The 22,437-nt window shown below is 34.8% G+C and overlaps 1 long non-coding RNA gene across 1 annotated transcript in view; it reads right to left on the reverse strand.

Annotated features, from left to right (window-relative positions):
- Positions 1–22,437, reverse strand: part of LOC141376109 (uncharacterized) — a 607,180-nt gene that overhangs the window by 480,139 nt on the left and 104,604 nt on the right. The window lies entirely within an intron of this gene.

Below are 22,437 nucleotides of genomic sequence, written 5' to 3' on the forward strand. Positions count from 1 at the left end.
AATATAAACTTTTTTGTAAATATTGCTTTACATAATAATAATAATAATAATAATAATAATAATAATAATAATAAACCAATTACAATATTATTATTATTATTATATTATTATTATTTTATTTATTATTATTATGTAAAGCAATATTTCTAAAAAAAATGTTTATATTGTTTATAATGATAATAATAATAATAATAATAATAATAATAATAATAATAATAATAATAATAAAACAATAACAATATTAGAATTATTGATTCATTCATTTTCTTGTCGGCTTAGTCCCTTTATTAATCCGGGGTTGCCACAGCGGAATGAACCGCCAACTTATCCAGCACGTATTTACACGGCGGATGCCCTTCCAGATGCAACCCATCTCTGGGAAACATCCACACACACACACACACACACACACACACACACACACACACACACACACACACACACACACACACACACACACACACACACACTATGGACAATTTATGCTACCCAATTCACCTGTACTGCATGTCTTTGGACTGTGGGGGAAACCGGAGCACCCGGAGGAAACCCACGCGAAGGGAGGGAGAACATGCAAATCCTCACAGAAACACCAACTGAGCCGAGGTTCGAATCAGCGACCTTCTTGCTGTGAGGCGACAGCACTACCTACTGCACCACTATATGTCACCCTATTAGAATTATGAATATATTAGTTTTATTTATTTTTATTTATTTTTATTTATTTATTATTTAGAAATTTTTAAATATTTTTTATTATTATTATTATGGTTATTATTATTATTATTATTATTATTATTATTATTATTATTATTATGTAAACCAATGTTTGCAAGAATTGAAATTACATTGATTACATCACAGATTACCATGACAGAATACAACACAGACTATTATCAATATGACATAAAAAAATTTAATTAATGTTAACTATAACAAATTAATAAATAAAGTAATTTTGATTTCTAGCATATCATTTTTAACATTGTTTTAATCAATAAACTGTACAGAACTTACTAATGTTACTGTAAATAATACAAATGATAATAAATTATAATAAAAAATTTATCAAATTAAAATATCATATTTTTTATTTTGATTATAATGTATTTAGTAAAAATATATTTACATCAACTTACATTTTTTAATTTAAGTGAGCCAGGACAACATTTTAAGCCAACCATGTTTATTGTTTATTGTTAATAGACAATGAAAGTCACTGGATATTTTTCCAATAAATTATAAAATGCTTACTAAAAGGTGCAAACTAACCTTTCCGACATAAACATGAAGTAAACAAACAATGACCCACCCCAAACGTCAACCCAAAGTGGGGGAGAGTTGTGGGGGGTTACAGACTAAAGGGAAACCAAGAGTGGAAATGTCATAAATCAGCTGGATTTTAGAATCTGATGACAAACCTAATTCCTGTCTGAAAAGCGCCGAGCCATCCCCTCCTGACTGTCATCGAAGCCGGCCTATAAACATCGCAGCTGTCAGCTAAACTCGCTAGGCCCGCGAAGGACATGCCATTGTACCTCTCGCATGCTCTCTGCTTGGGCCAATTCGGGAATGGAGGTGCTGGTGGATTCCAGTTTACATTTTGTCACATTCGACCCTACAAAACTCCACCCCGACAAACCCGATCCAGCGCTTCACCATCACCATCTGCTGAAGGGCATTACTTCTTTAAAATCACTTCATCCTCATATTGCTTCTAAAACAGGTCGTGAAAACTTAATATGGAAACACGGGTGATGGTTGGATGCTGAGGGGAGGAAAGGGGGGCGAGGGGGGTGAACATGCGGTGCTAAATGTTACCACTGCGAAAGGTGAGTAGAGGAGCTTAAGAGGCCATTTTCCACTCAACAAATGTGCCCTGCTGCTGCCAAACACACACAACACGGATCGCGGTAATGAGATATGGATGCATTTATGTTCTGTTAGAACACATACACAGCAAAAATACCTCTGAAGAAAATGTAAAGTTCTTGCTAAATATTAGTTCACCCAAAAATAAAAATTAGCTGTTAATACTCTCCCAAAGGGCTATCCAAAATGTCATTTTAATAGTTTTAAATAAAACAAATGTTAGTTTGATCACTTTTTATGGATTTTAATAAGCACAGAATGTAAGGAAAGTAAAGAATAACAGGCAATGAGATGTTGAATTATTAAAATTTAATGCACACCCGAGCTGGTGATTCGGCCACAGCGTAAAGTGGGTGTGTATTATTTTCTAATAATTTAACAGATGAGAGTCAATTTTGCTGCTTACAATAAAATTACTGTACCATGCCTAAAGACAATGATCTGATGTTGTATTTCAAGATATGTGTCATGTTTTTATTCCTAAACTGCTCGTTTGTATAGGACAGGATTTTACACATCTGAACCAAAGCCTATTATTTTGTTTTGTTTTGATTTTTTAATTGTTGTATGTTGTGGAATTTCTTTAATAATTGGGTAAAATAGAACTGTCACATGTCACTCTCCCGTTTGCAAGGCGAGAGGGGAGTTTGAGTTTGAAAAAGAGGAGGAGAGGGGGTGGAAGGGGGGGGGGTGATTCTTCAAGACGAAGATGACTAAAGGTAAGACGCTTTGGTTATTTGGTTATTTTTATACTGAGTTAGGAATTGTCTGATGGGTGGTTCATACATTAGCTTGACATTTGACGGGAACAGCCATGTCAACCATAAGCATGTGATCCTCTCAAAATTAGCTTATAAATACACTACTTAATTGAAATGGTCTTTGTATTAATTTCTTTTGGGGGGGGGTGGGAAGGGGGGGTTGAAGGGATTATTTTGGTTGGTAGGTGTGAAATCAATGTACATGAAATTACATCTACATCACAAATGCATGCAACAACAAACTAAGACAACTCACTATAATAGAGATAGATGTTTTTCCCACTCATGCTGTAGAATCTGAACTTTAAAGACACCATGAAATTAAAATATGCTCTTCCTATTTTATATTAATATAGTAGTGCTTGTTATAATAATGCATCTGTGCACTTCACTATTTTATAAAAATGGATTTGCACGCATTAACTTTCATCAAATACCATGACCTTCCCTGCCAACTCAAAATGACTTGTCTTCAATTCTGGTCACATGGAATGCCTTTCGAGAGAAACTGGCATGCAGTCTGACATGTGCACATGGATATTGGTTCGTAAAGGGGAACTCACAATAAGAAAAAATTTTATAAAGTAATTTTGCATTCTTGTGAATTGGTAGAACACCCCGTGGTTGTGGTTATATCCTTAATCTGAGGTAATCAAAATCTAACTGGCTAATGAAACATTCAACTCTCTCGTAGTGTAATGAAACTATGTTTTAACATCTACTTTATTTTCACAACAAGACACCCATCTCTTTATTATTATTATTAGTAGTAGTAGTAGTAGTAATAGTTGTAGTAGTTGTAGTAGTAGTTGTAGCATTACATAATGCCCCTTTTTACAATATGTAAAATAATCCTTTAAACATTTTTAAACATGAGGTCATATTTAGAATATATATATATTCCTCTGCAACTTCCGTCCGTCATAAAAAATAATTTGAATGGTTTCGATTTTCTGCATTTTTTGCACCTGTAACAAATATTTTGAGGGGTGTTTTTGACAATTGTGGGCCACCAAATGACGAATATGAAAAAAACTATTACGACAGTTTTGGACTCAGTGAGGGTGTAAGGACCTTAAATTTTTGAGGCTTGCGCAGCTTCTCGAAGAGAAATCAAATAAATGAGCGCCGTTTTCTGAAGTCTATGAGCACAGCACACACAAAATGTGGTGTTTTTATATTTATACCATTTGAATCCAATTCAGCAACATACATCACACGACCTGACGACCAAGAGAGCTGACAATTGACCATTACTCAATTCACCATCACCTCACGATTGAATATGTGACACTGATTTCATACAGGGTTCATACAGACATAGCCTAATGACAATCAAGGATTTTTAAGCACTTTTTTCAGCACCTACTTGTATTTTTGAAACTGACACGCAACGTGAAGCATTCAACTCTCTTATAGTGTAATAAAACTATGTTTTAACCCCTATTTTATTTTCACAACAAGTAGACACCCATCTAATTATTATTATTGTTATTAGTATTATTATTATTATTAGTAGTAGTAGTAGTAGTAGTAGTAGTAACAGCAGTAGCATTACATTTTGCCCCTTTTTACAATATATAAAAAAATCCTTTGGTGTCTCTAGAACAGTGGTTCTCAATTCCGGCCCCCCGCCCTGCACATTTGAATGTCTTCCTTACTTAAAACACCTGATTCAGATCATCAGCACATCAACAGAGAGATCCATGAACTAATCCTTGTGTGTCAGTTACGAGAGACAAACAAAATATGCAGGGTGGGGAGTGGTTTGGGGAAGGGGGTTAAGGTCCCTGAGGACTGCAACTGAGAACCATTGCTCTAGAGTTTGTCTGAAATTTAAGCTCAAATTTCTTGTAAAAACTTGTATTTTTGCTGTTTTGGGTCTGTATCTGTACATGCAAATATGCTGGTCACCCCCTGCACCACCAAAACTTAGACACACAAAGGTTATTCCTTCATTTATTTTCTTTTCGGCTAAGTTCCATTATTAATAGGGGTCGCCACAGTGGAATAAACCGCCAACTTATTTAGCATATGTTTTACGCAGTGGATGCCCTTCCAGCTGCAACCCATCACTGGGAAACATCCATACACTCTCACTCACACACATACACTACGGAAAATTTAGCTTACCCAATTCACCGATAGCGCATGTCTTTGGACTTGTGGGGAAAACCGGAGCACCCGAAGGAAACCCACGTGAACACGGGGAGAACAACTCCACACAGAAATGCCAACAGGCCAAACTTGGGCTTGAACCAGTGACCTTCTTGCTGTAAGCTCTTGTGCTAACAACTCCGCCACCACGATGCCCTAACACAAAAGGGTTAATTCATTATTAATAAAATATATAAATCAGGCAACAGGCCCAGCAACATTTCCTCCTTATTTTCGATTTGTCACACTCAATGTAGATGCCAAAAGATTGAGCAAGCGCAGTCTTGAAAAAAAAAACAATCAAAAAAGCCCCCACTGTCAGTGTATACATACAATCAAAAGAAATCAGAATCCAACAGAGCCATTTTGTTTCTGTGGACAGACTCTACTCTCATGCAGAGGGAGTCTAGAGACCCGGCTAATTGCAGCTTCCTTCAACTTAAAGTGGGACATAAATGCTACGAAGAATTATGGCTTGGAATAAATTTGTAACAAACTCTAAAATGGGGGCTTCCACCTCATCAGCTCTTTGGCCTCTGCATTGGACGCGACACGTCATAAATAAGCAGGCGAATGTCACAGACGCTGCTTCCTGCCTAATTAAATCAACGTGTGCTGTGTGATGCTGTGAATGCCTGCTGTTGTGTGTGTACCATATGTACGACAAATGCACACACATCTTGCCACAACACACGCGCAAAGGTCACACACGCGCACAAACTTCCTGCCTGCATCTTTCTCAATCACACCCTGACAAACCTACAAGAATAAACCAGTTCCTGATCTCTTAATAAGCAACTATACTTCAGCCCATTTCTCATCGCAAGACAAGCCTTGACATTTCATACAGCTCAAAAGAGGATTCAAAACAGCAGCCAGTGCTACTTTGGACACTTTTTGCATGCAATCAATAAAAATCAAACATTATCAGAACAATAGAAAACCTGAATGTGTGATTTATTAAAATTCATATCAAGGATGTCGATTTAACACACTAATAAGTCTTAAATAGTCTTAATTTTTATGGTATTCATGCACACGTCCTGCTTCCTGATCAGTGCAAGTTATATTACATTTCATTTAGATTATTAGTGAGAAACATGATACATGGAAACTCACTGTGTGATGAATGCGGTTACAGAATGCAGTTATATAGCCTTACCATGTAAGAAATAGTGGCCACATTTGAGTTTTTGTTTAATTTTTGTAAAAAATTAAGGTAAGATCATACACATCCCATAAGGGCTTTTTTAATCATTAACAACATGTGTGCAAATGTTCTGGGTTTATATAACAGTTCAGTGAATGTTTTCTAACAAAACTGTCACCTCTAAAGTCATCTAGACCAGTGATTCTCAAGGTAGGGGTTGAGACCCCCTGGGGGGTTGCGGGACAATGACAGGGGGTTACTTGGTGATTTCCAAAAGTCAAATAAATTTTATGAAACTATTAAGTTACCATATTTATCCATAACCCACAAAAGATAAAAAAATAGAAGTTAAAAGTTACACAAAAAGCAACCACATGCAAATATGAAGTCATCAGCCTTTCAATTTTTTTCATATGATTTGTGTGTTTACGTTAGATTAACAACACAGCAATAGTGTCAGATGCAGCAGTTTGATTTCACCTGGTTAAACTTTCTGATACCTCTATGGCAATCAGATACATTAAAAATACATACAGGCCACAACTGAACATTGAGGATGATCTCTGAGTGACAGTGTCCAAAATGTAACCAAGAATAGACTTTTGCTGAAAACTTCCACCAGTCTCATTAGGTAAGGGTAATAGTAAAATAAATTAATAAAATTACTATAAAAATTATATGGTTATAAGTCTGTTGAGTTTTTTGTGTTGTCAATATGCTAATGTTTATATACTGTATGCCTATTGTGTGAGCAACGTTTGTAAAACCACCTCAGAGGATGTTGGGGGTCGCGAGTCACTGGCATTGTTATTTTGGGAGTCAAGGGCTGAAAAGTTTGGAAACCTCTGGTCTAGACCTATCGTGCGACTCCAATCAACAGTCAGCAATATTTCCTTTATGAATGAATATGGTGAAGCAGTGACTCACTCCAAAAAATGTTTTCTGCTGCTTGGTTAAACTACTCCCTAAAAATGAGTCGAACCAACTTCACTCAGTTAATCCACTTACTATTGTAAGAACGATTAAGTTAACTTAATCGATTACTGTCGGGACAACATTAAGGAATTTTGTTGAACCCAGCATTTTTTAGTGTTCAATGAACCATTCATGTAAAGGAGTGTTTACCTAACCAGCCATTTGAATGAAACAACTGAATAAATTCTTTTTTAATAAACATTTAGCAACCTCCTCGCAAAGAAAATATTTTATTTACATTTAAATACAAATGTATATAACATTATATTGAAACATCTCCTTATATTTTTCAAAACAACTAGCCACAGAGTTGTGGAGGCAGAAAAAAATATCAATCTGTAAACATTTTTTATATTTTAAGTGAGGACAATAAACATGCGTTATGGATGTGACAAAAAGTCTGCAAGTTTACAGTATACAACATACTCTGTAGAAATTCTGTGAATTAAATTGCACAACTCAAAAGAAAAATGCTTATCAAACGGATAAAAGTTGGATCACTATAGACCAAATATGATTGATTTTATTTGATTTTCCATTTTTGCATTTATGAGAAAAAAACTTCATTATGGATGTGACATCTATCTGTTATGGATGTGACGGATGTGAAACTGGCACTTGTGTGACTTTGGTAAATCAAATATAATTGTTTGAAAACATTGACAGAGACATTTTCGACATTTTTATTATTATTATTATTTTTGGAAAAAAGTTTATATTTTGGAAGTTTTTGGGGGAAAAAATCATGGCTGTTGTAGGCCATGTAGTTTACAGTTAATAAATTCTGTTAAATCCAAATATCTCTTTCTAAAGGTATATTTTGTAAATATCTATTTTTATAATAATGACTTATATTTTCATTTGTTGGTATTTTCAATCAAATTGTACTTGCAATAAATCAGATTAATTGTGACATGGTGTAATTTTTTAGATTAAAACATTTAATCAAATGACGTCCCTTATTCATACAGTATACATTACTCAGTTAGGCAGACGTATAATCCTCAACCTAATTTCCTTCTTAAATTATCAAAAATCCGGTTAAAATATTCAACTCGGTCAGAAAGGCTATCACTAGACCCAAATATCCCAAAACACTAAGCTCTAAGCTTTAAACACACACACAAACACCAGGCTCAGAAGATATCAGTCAACACCTAAATACTCTTGTCTAAGCTCAATGCTAATTGTATCCATCGTCACCTGTGCTGATCGAGATGTCCCGCCAACACAAAGCCAGTTTTGCAGAGGCTGGACAGACCAGCACTAGGACAAATGGCTGCCATTGTTCTCATTCTCTACCACAGCAACTCCATTGTCATTTTTGGGAGGGTGATTGCTGTAATAGCCTTGTAATTGGCTTTAAATGGCTTAGGACTGAAGCACGGCAGTGAAAATCTGGACCGCATGCAGCGACACACCACATAGGCAGAGCTGGACACAAACAGTCTCTACAGGAAAACTTAATTTAGTGGCGGTTCAGACGGTTTGTAAAGGAAACGGTGGAAAATTTCTGTTAATCCTTTATTTGTGGGGTAAAACTTAGTGTGACTAGTGCCACATAAAGAGTGCCACACTATTTTAATTGTATTTAATACAAGAAGAAATCAATTTACCACTACCACATACATTTGCACAACATTGCAAAGAGGTCTGCCGTGGACCAGCCTGATCTTATTAGCAAACATATTCATTTATATAGTTTTAACTCAATTTTGTGAAATATACAGGAACAAAAATACAATATGAACACATCAAAAGGTTCAAGAATTTGCATATTTTAAAAAATCCTAATAATTTATTTGTTAAAATGCAATAAGCCCTGCTTTTTAGCACTTTTTGCTTGCTCCGACTGATTTTTATATATTTTTATGTTGTTCCTTTTTTGTTTTGTGGTTTGTTTTGCAAAAATTATTACACTTTACTGTTCAAAAAAGAAGTTAAGGCGGACAGATGGGTTAAACACACATAAAATATTTAAAATTAATATTTGTTATTAGGGGCCCAAATACTGCACTTATTTTTTTGATTTACAAAATAAACAGCCATAAACTGTCAGATTATTGTTAGTTGTTATTGTCATAATTAATTGTGACTATTATTATATAAATTATATATATATATATATATATATATATATATATATATATATATATATATATATATATATATATATATATATATATATATATACATATACATATATATATATATATATATATATATATATATATATATATATATATATGTATATATATAGTATTATTTATATGTGTATGTGTGCCTTTAACGAACTTGAGCTACCACACTGTATGCTAATGCAATAATACATAGTCATATTTTAATTAAATGTTGTAGAAAAATATGTTACAACAAAATCTATTGTTCATTTAAATCTCCTTTACATTCAGAGTTGTGTTTACAGCATTCTCAACAGAACTTCAGACATTTTTTTAACATGAACAAGCAGAATAAAAGTAAGTGTTCGCCTTAGTGGAAGAGACGTCCTGTCAATTAAAAGACCGTCTCTCACTGGGGCTCTCCTTACTGCAGTAAATTTAACTTGGCATTCCTTTGTATGGAGCAGGTGTTTGGGATTACTGAGCAAACCCTGTGTCTGAAGAAGGCTTGGGAGGAGGGAGTGTGGTCACAGAGATGGAAAAAAGGTCCAGGGTGCAGTTGTTCTGGGACATATAAACTTAAACTTCATGCCGTTCCTATATTAAGATTGGTTTCTCTCTCACTCGTCATTTAGGAATAATCGGTCTAAGCTAGAGATCCATATAAGCAGATATACACTTTGGGACCTATCATACACCCGGCGTAATGCGGCGCAAGGCGAGACGCAATTGTTGTTTGCTAGTTTCAGCTCGACACAGTAGTCATTTTGACGTTTTGCAGCACATGTTTAAATAGCAATAGCATTTGCGCTCATATGTGTGCCCAAAGGCGTTCTGGTCTAAAAAAGGAGGTGTGTTAAGGCGCATTTCTGGTACGTTGCTATTTTGAGGAACTAAAATAGACTGCATAATAGACCAGCTGAAAGCAGTTCTAAAGTCCAGCACAGAGCGCATTAGTTGTGCACCTGACTTACACATGTCTTAATACACACTTTAGGTACAGCAATACGCAAATATCTTTACAAATGAAAAAGAATTAAAGGATTAAAATATTACAAAAATTATTAATTTCTACATCAATATAAACACCACTACTACCATGCCTTCATCATCTCGGGGTTATTTTTTTTTTCAGTTTATTCATGACAATTTGCTTTTGTATAGTGTTATTTTTATTAGTAGTAGTAGTAGTATTTATTATATGCATATTTATATTTGTTTTATTAAACCGAGTTTAGATTTGCCCACCTGTCAGGTTTTGGACCATAAGGGGCATACCATGTGTATTTGGATATAACTCAGTTTTTTGACCACACTTCGTTATTGTTGTTCATTTATTTGTTTGCTGGAAATTAGAACTTAATTTAGATATAGTTTCGAAACAAATCTTTGTGCTTAACAAACAAAACTATTTATGTAGGCTAATGGATGTCGGTTCGTGCAACACGTTTCATTAGAGAAAGTAAAGAACGAGGAGGCTCATTCTCTCATTCTCGTGCTGTATATGCTCTGTTTAACTGTTTTCTTGCTAGTGAAGCTTGTAGTTTTTTCACTCACAAAGTCTGCCATGTAAATAGCAGATGCACTATGGTGCGACGCAACTGACTCTTAAAGGGAATGGGAGATGAGACTGATTGGTTTATTCTAAAAACACACTTATAGCTCATTAAGAGAATAAGCTCAACCCTGTTAGACCATGAGCCACGACACAAACCGGATTTTTCTGTCCTTAAAATAGCAAAAGTGGATTCGGACACGCTCTTAATGCTTTTGCGCCCTGCATTTTTGACTTTGAACCTAGATCGTCAAAATAGAGCACTGTATGTCTTTGTAGCTTAAGGTTTGGTGGCAACAGCTATGTTTTCAAAATGAAACTGTTGATTGAACATATGCCCAATGGACACATGTCTTTCTGAAAAACTCCTTTACTGTATATGTGACCTTACCAGTCCAAGTATAGACATTTTGTATGGATCAAAATTATAGATTTTTTTAATGGCAAAAACAATAATAATATGAAGCAAAGTTTATTTTCATTAAATTTTTTTTGTAAATTTCCTTCTGTAAATATATTAAAACTTAATTGCTGATCAGTAATGTGCATTTCTAAGTACTTAATTCATATAACTATCAAGGTGATTTTCTGAATATTTAGATTTTGTTGATCCTTTAGATTCCAGATATTCAATTAGATGCACCTCAGCCATATATGTCCTGTGCGAGTTTATCTATTCAGTACATATTCATGTATATAGGCATGGGACGATAACCTGTTTTAAGGTTTACCGTGGTTTCGAAAAGTCAAGGTTTTAAAACCGTTAAATTTTTCTGGTATACTGTTCCTAAAGTATTTATTAGGGTATGTTTTTACGTGTTTTTATGACTAATTTATTTAGTTTTTCAGGGCAACAGTATCACCAGCAGAAAAGAAGCATCCACAGCAAAAGCTGCTGGTCAGTTCACGATTCAGGAAACATCTGAAAAGCAACTCGCTTATAAACCAACACACAAACATGCTATGGACATGAACAGTGCAGTGGCCTACTTTATGTCCAAAGAAAAGAAAGATGTCCAAAAATGTATTTTCTAGTTGTTTGTTAAACTAATGAAGATAGCAGAGGTCAATTGCTTATTTGAATTATTGAGCCTGACATGTTTACTGCTACAAAATATTGAAATGATTTTTTAATATAAAATATTTTGTAATCAATGGGGAAAAAAATGCATTTTTTACCAATACATTTAAAAAGAACATTTTAGAGTCATAATCACAATACTGCTATACTGTGAAACTGTGAATTTTTATCCAAGGTTTTCATACCATCAGAATCTTATACATTTAGGCATGGGCCGGCATAATTCTCAAATTCATTTATATAATTTCAATTTTGCATTTATGACTGGTTTAGTGGTCCAGGGTCACACATCGTAAATGTGTTTTTACACCCACAGGGGTGCAAAACTGCAAGAAAAAAAAATGTACTTACTTGTCAGCTGTGTACATTAAAAGGTTGTTGTTGACCAGTAAGCCATCATACGAAGTCTAATGTGAAACATTGCAATGAATGATAAGATTGGGGCTTCAGGGCACGGTGAAAGTATGTAAATACATGTTTATATTTATACAATGTATAGCAATGTGCTTGACTAGACAAAATGCTTCCACTATGGGAAAAACAAGCACCAGGATGGCAATTACACCGCTTACCACTTGTTATATAAAAGGGCCTTAATACTACTGTAAATCCTGGTTGTTTCTGTGTGGTAGATAAAAATTATATCATCAATTTATTATCAATAAGAGGTGTCATGTTGGAACAGTGAGTAGCATAATCGCCTCACAGTAAGAAGGTCGCTGGTTCGAGCCCCATTTGCTTTTCTGTGTGGAGTTTGCATGTTCTCCCCGTGTTCACGTAGGTTTGCTCCCGGTGCTCCAGTTTTTTGAACAAGCCCAAAGACATGCGCTATAGGTGAATTGGGTAAGCTAAATTGTCCATAGTGCATGTGTGTGAATGTGAGTGTATGGGTGTTTCCCAGTCTTAGGTTGCAGCTGGAAGGGCATCTGCTGCGTAAAACATGTGCTGTATGGGTTGGCGGCTCATTCTGCTGTGGTGACCCCTGATTAATAAAGGCAATAAGCCGAAAAGAATGATATTATCTATTAATTTGCTTTTATAAAATATTTTTAGATATAGGCCTAAATACATTTTGTGGAAGTTCATTGGATGACTTTTCACTCTGCATCATCTATCGCTAAATATTTGGTATGTGTATATTAGTAAAAAGCCTTTAAGATAGGTATAATGTACATCTAGGCAGCTGTTGTTCTCGCACTATAAAGCCTGACAAAGTAGCACAGCATGAAATAAACGTAAGTAAAAATAAGTAAACATAAAGAAAATGGAGCCTACCCTAACTTATTTAGTCAAGCTAGCAGCCAAGAACAGCAGCCAAAATATATAAATAAGCCTATAAATATGCAGATAAATGTATTCAGTAACAGATTCAAAGCACCCAGATGAGTCTGTGTTCTTAATTTCAAAAGTTGTTATCTGAGAAAAACATACCTTGGCATATTGTGAATAAAGTCTTCCAGAGAAATGTGTGAAAATTAAAAACAAAGGCTAGTGCGTAAACCAATAATCATCCACACAATTTTTTTGCACAAATCTGAATTTAAAAACAGGCTACAGACAATGATAAGTGAACCATGACTAAGCAAAACATTAATTTTCTTTTTGGTCTTGACCAAACCCACTAAGAAAACCTGCAAGAACACATATTAATTGACTATAAAAGTGCCCTTTCAATTCGAAACTTATACTACAACAGAAAACATCTCTGATCGTGCATTTACAGCAGACTCCCCTTCGCTCTTTCACCACCTGCTTTCCGTGCCAACAGAACAAGAGTGTAACATAAGGATGCTAAGCTAGCCATAACGTTTATTGTTTCCTTTAAAAGCCTCCGAGACTGTGAAACAAAAGCTGCTCACTAATTCCCGGCCATCCTCCTGCCCGCTGCTGTAGCGAACAAAGTGTTAAAGGGTTAAACTCAAACTATCCTGAGCTACAAAAGGCACACGGGCTGCCAAGCATATAAGGGAACACACACAAAGAGATATTTTCATATAGCAATCACACACCCAACAACTGCCTACATTTCACTGACTTACAAGAGCTTTACCTTGCAATCAAGAATTGACCATTATGTACAAAAACACCCCATGTTTAAGCACTAAAAGGGTTTGTTGATGCTAAATATGACAGACAAAGCAATTAGCCAGAGAGTTTTCAACAGGATGGATTAGTTGTGTGACAATAGCATCTTGCAAACATGATCGAACGCCATTTTAACCCAAGTAACAGCGATTAATGTGGAGCTCTTTGGAAAGGCCAGACTAAAATTTCCATGAAAGAGATGGCCCAGGTGAGGGGTGGAGAAGAATGCAGCGGCTGTTTGTCAAACCTGCATTCAGACACGCACCCAACACATATCTGCATTCCTCGACACATAGATTGATGAGCGGCTAGCATAGATGGCGAGGCACTGGCATGGCCTCCGTCAGGCCCAAACTCTACAAACACAATCTTTAAGCCAGCCATCATAGTAACATTTTATGTGACAAGCATTATAAAGGTGATTTATTGTACACATGTGTGTTGGCAGAATATTTCCCAGAATATTTAACTGGAGGGGGGGTTCTGGATTAGCTCTGCATTTTCAAGCCGTCTGAATGATGGCTGTTCGCGCTGTCCATCTATTGACCGTTAAACAAACTTCCTGTGAAAATAATGAGCGGAACAAATCGAACTGCAGAATGTGGGCGCAGAGGCCTAGTCGAGGACTGAGGAGGTGCATTGGTTTATAGAGAGGAGAAAAAGCGTGCCTTGGCTGTGTGGTGTTTTTACAGGCCTATATTATTTATGGCTCTGGGATTTACTCAATCGTCGCTGCACTGATCATACAACAGAAACAAATTCTACAGGTCAATACTTTACACTATAAATACTTTAGCCTTGTTAGATCATTTCACAAAGGCGAGGTATTGTCAATCATAATTATAGTAAACACGACTTCAACATATTGCTCCACTAGCAATATCATTAAGAGTAAGAACAACCAACATTTGCTAGCTAGGCTGGCCATAGGGCTTTTCTCTTTAGGTATACTGTGTGTGTGCCCAAAACTGTTTGATTTGAGGTTTATTTTTATTGAGAAAATAACTATGAACCCAATGACTTTTAAGTATATGGACCAAATTCATAATGAGACGGAGTTCTAAATTAATGTTTTACTTTGATATTTCACAGAAGAAAATGTAAGGATATCATATATCATTTGATTATTCATATTTTTTAATCATTTGTCATTTTTATATTTTATCTTGCAATGATTATTTAATCTTTCCAATAGTTGTGTGATTTCAAGAGAGCTGTTTATAGGAGGATTACAAATCTCCACTTCAAACTTTACAGAACAATGTTAAGATGAATTTTCCACTGGTACTGCTTGTAGTAACACTTGTTAGATTTGCACTGATCATCTGAAGTCTAGAAACATATTAAGATGAAAGGGCCCCTATGATGAAAATCTTCTTTTGTAAGCTATTTGGACAATACTTTGTGTAGGTATAGTGTGTCCACAGTCATATTGGTGTGATATAAAGACATACATTTTTTGACGTCAAAAGAGGATCCAAATCCCTCCAATTTTGAGGCCCATCGCAACATGATGAAGGAGTGCAGTTTCCTCACCCCCGTAATTGATTGACAGCCGCAAACTAACATGTCTTCGTAGAAGCGCGTATAATCATATCAACAAGACAGGACATGAGCAACACAACTGGGATTAAAAGATTGGTTGAGCTCTATGTGTTCATCAGTCATAATCAAATGTGATCAAGAATAAGTTAAAGCGTTTTTAAAACAGTGTATGTTTGTAATGAACCGTCTTTCCTTTATAACCACAGCCACATGTCAGAACAGTTATAAAAGAAATCGCTTCAATCCCACTTTGGGGATGTTAAATCAGGTTTGCTTTGTACATTAACATAACAGATGTCAATACAGCAGTGGATATTAAAGTGTATTCTGTCACATTTGCAGAGAAAAAGGTGCTAAATTAAATGTGCGCGCTGTGTATGTGTATGCGCATGAACTATGTAACGACATTGTGTGTGAATAAACTCCACAACCAATACATCAAATAATCATTGGGAAAATTCTTACCGTAGTATTTCTCACAAACATTACGTAAGATCTGCTTACTTCATGTCGGTCACTGCGCTGTTTATCTAACGCAGCCGAGGCAGAGATTAAGGTACATTTTGACAGGCACGTGGGAATAGTGGGCGGGGAGAACTAGCATTAAAGAAAATTCTAATATTCTGAAATGTATAATAAATAATTTGATGGGTGTTTTAAGCTGAAACTTTACAAACACATTCTTGAGACACAAAAGATTTATTTTAAATCTGAAAAAAATAGGTAAATAGGTGCCCTATAAGAATAATTAGGGTTAATTTAAAAACTCTGCTCATTCTTTTACCGCTACACTTCTTTGTTTTTCTTAGTCACCTGATAAAACTTGCTATTAGGTTTAGGGTATAAGACTCTGCAGACTAAATGATCAGATACCAGACAAAATGTAGATCTTCCAAAAAGATTCTGAATCTTATATATCTAAATGGAGACTTGGTTTACCAACAAAAACATTGGTAATTCCAGCTATTAAATTGACAATTTGTACATTCAGCTATATCTCATTAAAAATAATGTTGGATTTCAAAGTGATTTAAGTAAATATCCAGTTAGTCAAGTCCAGAAGAAGTAAAGTTGTCCAGCAGTACACACCTGTTTTTCTACATCAGGGTGCTGCTCCTGAAAAATACTTCCTGTCTTTCTCTTTATCTCTTAATCTGTGCACCATTACCCATTAAAAGCCCCCCTTTTCCAGAGCAGGTTCTTCAAGTGATGTGTTTTGACAGCGTTTGAGTTTTCTGCCCCTTTCTGAACTTGACGTCTGGTTTTGGGGATGCCTGATTCAGTGTCTGCTTCAGCTACTTTTGGGATCTATGGGACCAGGCCCTGCCGGACTTCTCTCATTAGAGAAGGAAGTGCCTCAGTGGGGCGTCTCTGTACTCCACAGGTTCTGAACCACAGGAAAAAAGAGGCCTGGCCCTGGACTCAGCTGTTTCCATCTGGACTTATCGTTTCATCAGAACTACTTGCTTTGAGAAGGTGTTGGTATCTCAAACATCTCTTTTGCTCCCTCGTGAGAAAAAGGTTCAAACACTTCCTTCTGACCTCAACATCTTTTTTAACTGAAGAAACTATTTATCGGTTTTAAAGGCTTTACTTGGGATCCCCTTATTTTTCTACGCAGAAATAAATTGCTTTTTGAGAATGTGCAAAACTGGGAAGATTGGGAATAAATAAAGAGTATTAAAGTGTAGTAAATTATTCAAAACAATAAATGGCTTCAAAATGGTTTATAATTAAGGCAATATATAAAAAATAGTAAGACAAAACAGTTTGTAAAAGAGCAAAACAAGGAGATGTTTTGTACAGCTAAACGTAAGCAAATGTCACCAAAAACCAGACATTTAATTTACAAATGGTCAAAATATCCACAAGTTTTCATATGCCCCATGATGCGTTGTGATATGGAAATAACTTGAATTAACTTTAAATAACTTAAATTAAAATTTAAATAAAATAAATGTATTACAGTTGAAGTCAGAATTATTAGCCCCCTTCAATCTTTTTTTCTTTTTTAAAATATTTTCCAAATAATGTTTAACAGAGCAAGGAAATTTTCACAGTATGTTTGATAATATTTTTACTTCTCGTGAAAGGCTTATTTGTTTTATTTGGGCTACAATAAAAGCAGTTTTAATGTTTTTAAACACCATTTTAAGGACAAAATGATTAGCCCCTGTAAGCCATATTTTTTCTCGATAATCTACAGAACAAACCATCGTTATACAATAACTTGCCTAATTACCCTAACCTGCCTAGTTTACCTAATTAACCTAGTTAAGCCTTTAAATGTCTCTTTAAGCTGTTTAGAAGTGTCTTGAAAAATGTCTAGTAAAATATTATTTACTGTCATCATGGCAAAGATAAAATAAATCAGTTATTACTTTCTGCAGTCCATGAATAACCACCGAAACTTAAGTCTTTCCAGAAGAATATTGCAGATGTGTTGTTGTACAGGGTAAAAATAGATGGAACATTATAAAGTGGATACAAGAGAGCTTTTGCCTCATATTTATCCTTGTGGTACCAATTATTTTCCTGACAAAAAAATAAAGCACAAAGGAAACCATACCTCTCATTCAATTATGGATTTTTGGTACAACATAATTAATTAAAACAATTTCTTTCAGTTTTTTTAAACGGAAGTTTGTCAAAATAAAAGTGACCCACAATTAAACATACAGTGTACAAGTTTGGAGAAAGGTGGATACGTTGTGATACAAGGCAACTTTGACACTTTGAAGATTCCAAACCAACTAAACATTGACAATGTGATGAAAGAAAATTGCAGGTATGAACGACGGAATTAAAGTAACATTAGTAAATTACTGAAGGTAGAGGCAAAAAGATAAAAAGAGTTGTTGATAGTATTTATTTGAAACTGTCAAAAAGAGACAAATAACAAATTGTTAATTTATTCTGTAGCCATGGTGTATTGAGTTTCTGTAATACATAGTAACCAAAAAAAGCCATGTGTTTAACTACGGGCACCATTATGTCCTTTGATCATATATCCATATATATCCATATATATCCATATATATATATATATATATATATATATATATATATATATATATATATATATATATATATATATATATATATATATATATATATATATATACATAATTTTGTTCAAATTCCTTTTTCTTTGTCAAACTAACAATAAAACCAAATTTAAAAAAAGTTTATTGCTTTCTATTATATTTTTTCATAAGATTCAACCTCCTTTTAGGTGTCAAAATCACTGTTTTCACCTTGTCGCACACCCAGAGTTTTAAGCTTCAACAATGAAAATAACGTTTTAAAATATTATTTATCTGGTATCTATTAATATATCTTAATTAAGCACTAGTGAAATAATCTAAATATTTTATAGTTATTAATGTGAGACTATTATCAATAATATTTTTTATATAAAATACAGCTGTCGCACAGTATCAGTGTCGTTTTCACCACAACACTGTAATGTCACTAAAAAGTTTCAGTGAAAGATTATTTAGGTGGTTTCTATGAAAATAAAAAGTGACATCCGAGCACATCTTCTAAATAGAGGGATTTTAAATTTTCATAAACAACACTTGAAGAAAAATCAAGGTAAATATTGCTTGATAAGGAAATATATTTATTCTACATCATTTCCAAACATGCTGTACCAAAGATGTTTTTAAAAACCAAACAAAATTAAGGTAAATAAGTGTATTTTGTATACATGAAAGGATAGTATAAATTCAAAGCTAATCGGTGAAGCTATTTTTCCACAATAAACTGTTGAAATGTCATTTCCATCACCACACACACATTTTTAACAAATATTTAAAAAGTTCTCATCACACAGAAAACGTGTATTCACAATGTATAAAGTTCATGCTCTATTACAAATTCAGTTTATTTATTTTCTAATGAGGGCGAGGCAGTGGCGCAGTAGATAGTGCTGTTGCCTCACAGCAAGAAGGTTGCTGGTTCGAACCTTGGCTCAGTTGGCGTTTCTGTGTGGAGCTTGCATGTTCTCCCTGCCTTTGTGTGGGTTTCCTCCGGGTGCTCTGGTTTCCCCCACAGTCCAAAGACATGCGGTACAGGTGAATTGGGTAGGCTAAATTGTCCGTAGTGTATGAGTGTGTGTTCGAGTGTGTGTGTGAATGTTTCCCAGAGATGGGTTGCGGCTGGAAGGGCATCCGCTGCGTAAAAACTTGCTGGATAAGTTGGCGGTTCATTCCGCTGTGGCGACCCCGGATTAATAAAGGGACTAAGCCGACAAGAAAATGAATAAATGAATGAATGTATTTTCTAATGAACTCTTAACCAAACTAATATTACATTTTAGAGTGTGACAGGTGTACAATTCAGCATAAAACAAATTTATTTCATTTACAAATGTATAATTATATATATATATATATATATATATATATATATATATATATATATATAGAACCAATCTCTCCACAATATATATATATATATATATATATATATATATATATATATTGTGGAGAGATTGGTTAAACTAGTTACAAAAATTATCTTTGACATAAATTATTTAATTTTGAAATAAAAGCTGTATATTGAGATGTGGTGGAATTGACATTTGTTCAGTTCACAATGGAAAAATGTTTCTCCTCTTATCTAAGTTTGTCCTCTTACTGATCTTAAAACTAGATAAATTGTTTAAAACTATGAGGCAATGTTACGTTAATTTTGAACATGTTTTTTTACTCAACTTCACAAGGCTAAAAGTGGCCGTAGTTGAAGAAAGGCCCTTTAACAAGATAATGTAATCTGGCACACTGTTATATTACAGGCCTATAATGTGGTTCACGGTGAATCTTTACTTATTTATTCAAACAACAAGATCAGGGCTTGTTGAATCATGTGAAATAGAAACACAAGAGGGCAATAGTTTACCAGAAATCAAATTATACAAGGCCAGACTTTAAACCAGCTGTCCAGATTGTCAGAAGAAACACTTCTGATTTTCCAATTAAACATCTTTTTTTAATTACCCTTTCGGAACTTGAGTGTCAGCATAGATCAGGTTTTGTTTGGGTTGATGGGATGGCATTGCTTTTCTGAAAGGTCAAAATCTTTTTTTTCTTTAACAAATGTACTTTTCTTTACATCTACTATACCTGTCCATTCTACTTTATTGTCTCATTTTCACAAGCTGATTTGAAATTTTAGAAGAGATTTGTTTCAAATTACTAGACAAATAAATGCGCATAATTATTGGAAATAATGTCCAGAGAGATGGGGGTGTGCCAAATTATGAAATCATGCACTCTTTGATTGAATATCCAGTCATTACTAGAGCTGCACTTGGAAAACAGGTGTTTCTAATACTGAGAGATGTCTCCACGGTCTTCCACACCGTTTACTTTCTGATGACGATTCAGATATGATATTTCATGGCTGGATCGAGCACATGATGGGAAGTGATCTGAGAAAGAAGAAAAATAAAAGAAGAACAGAGAGAAGAAGAAAAAACTTTACTCACTTCTGAAGACATCCATGTAATGGATGCTGATTGTGCTTTTAAATCAATGAAGCCTGTGCTTGGATAATGAGGACCAAAGCCCAGACATGAGAGAAGTGATCATAAATACATACTGTAAAAGTATTAAGAGCAGACATATTAAAGCCAGAAACGTAGAAATTACCCCCATCCAGTGTCTAACAGATTGCTCTCTTCCATTCCCTCTTGCCCCCATTCGCTCTCTTTAAACAGGTGGCATTTATATGCATCACCACAGTGAAAAGATGAATTTGATCCACATGGTTTTCTCTTTCTTCTTTATATCAAAGTGAACAGCAGGATCAATCCATTTGTTTTTATTCATTTATTTTTACACATATTGACTTTCAAATAATCGTTTTCTGGTTCTCTTTATCTCAAGCCCATGATTATAATAGAGGGGAAAATAACAGGGCATGAGATATACTTGCATTTCATTAGTAAAAACTTTTTTCATATTTCAGATTGAGGACTTTATAAATTCTCCTTTTTTCTATGTGAAATTATGCGTGTAGTTTAAAAAAAAATGTATTGACCTTTTCAAATAGTCCTAAATATACTCTCAGTATGTCCGGGTTTTGCCATGATCAAATAAACAACTTAAAGGGGAACTTTTGTAGGCTGTTTGGACAGAATGGTTCGTAGGTATAGTGTGTCCACTCTCATATTAGAGTGATATAAATAGGATAAGTCTCTTTTTTTTTTAAATTTACTGACATTAAAATAGGACCCAAATCCTAGTGATTTTGAGGAAAAAACGGACTCCTACGTCAAGTTGCTATGGGCATAGCAACTTGACGTAGGAGTGTGGTTTTTCCTGCCCACCGAATTGATTGACAGGCACCATATTTCTATAATAACATGTATACACATGTCCACAGAACAATTTTTTGCAAATAAACTGGGATTAAAATATTTGTTAGAAGTCTCTGTGACCAGCTGCACCTCAATAATTAATTTTATAAGTTCAAAAGTTTTTTTTTTTGTTTTTTTTTTTAACAGAGCATTTTTGCAATAAAGAGAGTAAAATCACTATCTAATTCTCAACCGCTATAACCACCACGGTCGCATGGTGTCAGTAAACACTAATATGTGTGTACTGCAAATGCCATTTGTGTGAGACTCATCATTTCAGAAAGGCTTGAATAGACTCAAATACATCAAATAAACATACTAGGTATTTTTGTCTCCTGACCTTATTTCAGCTTCATCCCCGTGTTTCTATCACTGACTGCTGTTTATCTCACAAAACGTAGGAGAAGCAGACATTTGGATTTAAAGTCACAGGTTACAAAAACAGCTACATTATCATCAGACACCAAAATGGGCATATTCTACATCCGTGTTTCTCAACCATGTGTAGCAGAGGCCATCTAAAAAGTTTTGTGCAGGTAAACCTCACTCCTCTGACCTCTGATTATGCTCCTTGGTTGAGCAACCGACTCCCATGCGGAAAGTCACTGATTCGATCCTAGCTCGGAGCTGGTTGGGTGGCATAGGACTGGTGGGGTCACATGATCCTGGAGGCCTATCAGCACTGCATGTTTTGGATGTCTCCTACACCCATTCTACACCCATTACAGGTCTTTAAGTCTCTGCTAATTTGCTGATGAACTGAATCAGA

This window comes from Danio rerio, chromosome 9 (assembly GCF_049306965.1).
Source record: "Danio rerio strain Tuebingen ecotype United States chromosome 9, GRCz12tu, whole genome shotgun sequence".
Classification (NCBI taxonomy): Eukaryota; Metazoa; Chordata; class Actinopteri; order Cypriniformes; family Danionidae; genus Danio; species Danio rerio.